The sequence below is a fragment of the Cyanistes caeruleus genome, chromosome Z, assembly GCF_971803275.1.
Source record: "Cyanistes caeruleus chromosome Z, bCyaCae1.hap1.1, whole genome shotgun sequence".
Lineage (NCBI taxonomy): Eukaryota > Metazoa > Chordata > Aves > Passeriformes > Paridae > Cyanistes > Cyanistes caeruleus.
Genome location: NC_141732.1, coordinates 38,487,450 through 38,491,998, shown reverse-complemented (window position 1 = coordinate 38,491,998; position 4,549 = coordinate 38,487,450).

Below are 4,549 nucleotides of genomic sequence, written 5' to 3'. Positions count from 1 at the left end.
TAGGCATTTATCTAGAAGAAAACTAGACCATGTGTAGCAATAAACATGGATAAGGGCCAATTTCTTTAATTCTGGGGAGAATTAAAAATAATCTGCCCTTTTACCTGAGGGCCATTTACATACAAGTGGAACATTCAGGAAAATATTGGTTGATTCACAGCTGAAGTGGAATTCAGATTATGTCACTTGTAAATTAGAGCCTTAAGATGTGATTTAAGAATTGGTTCTCTGCATACAGAAATAGAGAATTTGTGGCTATTTTGGAGTAGAGAGGGAGGTCAGCTGTCTGGAAGAATGTGATCTGGCAGCCTCGTTGCTGCGGAGCCTTGTTACTCTGTCCCAGGCACCTCTGCCAACCTCCTCTTGTGCCACAGCTGCTCTGCAGTACAAAGAAGCCCAATCAAGGGCTAAGCTGCTCACAGACATCATGGGTTACCTTCTGCTGTTCTTCTTCAGGTTGTGATAAGTTGGAATCTCAGCACAAATATTCTTCATTACTGTGTCAAGACATGTAATTGTTCATTAATAATTCATTCAAATAAAATTCATTAACATTCGAAGACTGTTTAGATGGGCTACTCATCCTGGTTTCTGTGCTATGCCTTGGAGAAGAAAATGTGTTTGCCAAAGAGAAAAACTGTGCTTCAAAAGGAGGTTTTCAAAGCAGGCATTAAGAGCACTTCAGTGTCTCTATGGGGACGATCTGCTCTCTGCAGAGTTGTCCACTTTGACATGGCTTTGCAGTGTGGTACTGCTGTCTGGGGAAAAAGAAAATCATGCTGTAAGGAAAGCATCTGAAAGCTTAACAGAATAAAAATGCGGGTGGAATACATGTCCTCTGAAGAGATTTGTAAGGTATGAGAAATGCAAAATTAAAGTGTGCAATTGTTTCAGGAGTTCAGAAGGTGCTGTGGTTACTCCTGTGATTTTTTTTTCTTCCTTTTGGCCAGCACTCTAGAGTAGCCCATCCAAACTCATCCTGCCGAACACCTGTTTGTGAAACAAGTCCCTGACTAAATACCATGAAGGGAGTTGCTGACTTGAGACTAGAGTTTTTACTGGCCTAAGTCCTTGTGAAGACTGCCTGCCCTGTTGTGGGTGTTGTTTAGAAGCACCAGACCAAATAGCTGATACTGTATTTAGAGGTGAGTAATGTGTCCTCTGTGCTTTAAGGGTACACCCCAAAATCTCTTCTTCCAACTGGATGAGTATTCTCTAAGGGGAGAGATTATCCTTATTGCTACATTAGGATGCAAACAGTAGGCCTTAGAGAAAGCATGCTAATGAGCAGGAGAGGACATTGGTGAATTGTGTCATACTTTCAGGACCCTTCACAAGCTTAAAAAACTGAGAAATTAAAATGTTTCATCAATGTTTACATTGATACCAAGATTTTCCCAGACTATTTTTTTTTTTGAGAAGATTTTCCTAAAGAAGGTTCTGCATTATTTGTAGACACTTCATTTCCCCAGCAACAATGACAGAGCAACCTCTTTATTCTGGCAATCTGGCAAGTCCGATGTGGCTGATTAAGAGCAGAAAGAGCTAAATAATGTCGGAAGGATAAAACCAGGATCAAACCCCAAATAAGTTTGCTACAGGAATGGACACACCTTTGCCACATTATCTCTTTGCATCTCACATTGTCATGTTTTACTTTTCAGCACCCTTGCCTTCAGGTTGAATCAATGCAGTGTGATCTCCGGCAGGATATTTTTTTATTCAAGAATTGTTCCGTGACTTTCCTGGACTGAACAACTGAATTTTGCAAAAGCTGTTGTGAAAACTTAGAAGAAAAATAACTGACAGAAAAAAGACCTCTTCTGCTGTATCAAAGTTCTCTATTTCTCTTTTTTCAGTATGTTTCTTTAATTAAATTCTGCCAGCTTCTTGGACTGTGAGAAATACTAATTTTTAAATGCAAAAAATATTTCACAGAGAAAAATTCTATTTCGATTTCTGGACATATCAAACCAAGAGCCAAATAGTTCTTTAATTTAGTATTAGGCATTTGCTATGAAATTTGTGACCATGGTAAACTTTTCTGGCATTAATGAAAATGTCTGGTGTTCCCACAGAAGACCCATTGCAATTCAGCAATAATTAATGTACCACTGCAGCAAAGTGTCAATGAAAGGTCCTACTTTTAATGCTTGTCTTTTCAAAACAATTAAGCGAATAATTAATGTTCTCTAACCTCCTGCTCAGTAAAATGTCATTCTGACAAAAAAAAAAAAAAAGAAGCTGTTTCTTTATATCCTGTCATTCCTGTCAAATTATCTACTCATCCTCTAAGAATGAACATTTTTCTTGGTAACACAAAAGTCTCATGTGGAAAAGGTAATTGAAATTAACACACTGATTATTCAGCCTGTAAATTTTGCTGTTAGGAGGTCTTTAGTGGTCATAATGTAAAATAGTTATCCTTTACAAATGGCAGATATTATTAAGCCTGTGAAGCTGCAGGGCACTCTGTGTATTCTTGTGTGCAGCTCTGCAAAAACCTGCTTTTGAACGAATGCTTCTCTTTCTCTAGTTTTGTAGCATCTTTTACATAATTATTTTAAGCCAATTATTTATTACTAGTTTTATCTAAGGTGATCACTTCAGTTTCTACATTTAGACATGATGAGAGTGTTCCTAAATGGGCATGAACAGCTACGTTTCACTTTAGTGTAGAGATTTGGAAGTGACAGTACAAATCTAACCACGATTTTCTATACACAGCAGAAAATTTCTGCCTTTGGGGAAGGTTTTTTGCATATCCTAAGAAATGTGGATTTGCCACCTGCCATGCATGTGTTGTTACATGCTACGTAGCTGCAGTTGGAGGAGAAACTTTCTTGCTGCTCAGTCAGAACTTAAAAAAATTATGCAAATTCCTACCAGGAGCAGCATGATGCGTTACTGTGATGGAGTGGGATCGAGCTGCTAATGAAAAGCTTCTGTTTTCAGAAACACCGAGACACAAGGTATTGGCCAGGAGAGAACACTGCTTTGCTCAAGACCAGTAGATCCGTTGGAAAGCTGTCCATGGAGCAATAACCACAGCTCTTGAACCGTTTATCCATTGAAGTAATTTCATGGTTGCTTAGCTTATAATGAGTTAAAATTACTAACAGACCTAACCTGTGGAGGAAATCTGAGATCACTAGACCACAGTAGTCTACAAATGGTCTTGGCATACCTTGTAATTTATCCTGAAAAGAAATAGATGTGTTTTTTATACAGAAAAGCCTCTGCTGTGGCAATACATTCTCAGGCTTACCATTGTCTTCAAGGGTACTTTAGCATGGGCCACTTTGCTGTTTTGGCATTCTTCCCCACTTTGTGTTTGAAATATGTATCTACCTGGAACAGAAAGTCAAAAGTTATCTATCACTGGAGAGTTTTGGTGCAGTGAATTATTATGGAGGTCCATAATCCTCTAGGCAAGTTATTATGGTTAAGGAAGGCTCTCCAGTATGAAGAATCTCTAACTGAATAAATTTTACTGCCACAGCTCAAATTTGAGAGTGAAGATATGATTCCCATGAAAAATTTTTCCCTGCAGCACTTTTTCTGCCTGAGTAAATTCTGTTTCTGTCGGTGGCAAGGATGTTCACGCAGTTGGATGCCTGAACCACATGCACTACCCAGCGTTCATATGGATATCTAACTGAGGAAGAATGGTCAGAACATGCTCTGCAGAGACATACAAATATTTACTTGAACTATCAATGTGCTAGATTTTACTAGCAAAATAAGGTCTATATGTATAGGACACCTGAGTCACTAGCAGTAATTAATGCAATTTGCCTAAGGTGAAAACATCTTTGCAAAGTTGTGTTTTTTGATATGAATATACTGATGTCTTGAAAATTAATTTTAATATATTATATCCATGGAGAAGAAACTCTTTCTATAGAGTCCTTCACTGAGCATCTAGAATAACCTGACAGTTAGATGTAGGTCTTAAGTTTATGCTTGTTAATTTTTGTCTTCACACTGGGTTACCTGTACTTTGGGTACTGATATTTGAGGTGTATAGTTTATTTACCTATTTATTTTCTCTTTGAAGCAGCAAAGAGCAGGGAAAGGACATCTAGCTTTTCACCTGTTTTTCCTGTATTGGGTTTGTGCCACCAGGTTTTGATAGCAGGGGCTAAAGGGGTGTCTTCTGTGGGAAGCTGCCAGAAGCTGCCTCTGTGTCTGGCACAGCCAATGCTAGCCAGCTCCAGGACAGACCTGCTGCTGGACAAGGCCAAGGCAATCAGAAATTGTGTTAGTATTTCTGTGATAACATAGTTAAGGATGAAAAATTTTTGCATAGATATCATTGTGGACAGACAAGAGTGAAGTGAGAATATGTGAGAGGAACAGCCCTGCAGACAGGCAGGTCAGTGCAGAAGGAGAGACAGGAGGTGCTCCAGGCACTGGAGCTGAGATTCCCCTGCAGCCCCTGGTGCAGCCCCTGCTGAAGCAGCTGTGCCCTGCAGCCATGGAGGTCCGTGGGGATGCAGAGATTCACCCACAGCCCATGGAGGAGCCCCAGGCTGGAGCAGGTGGA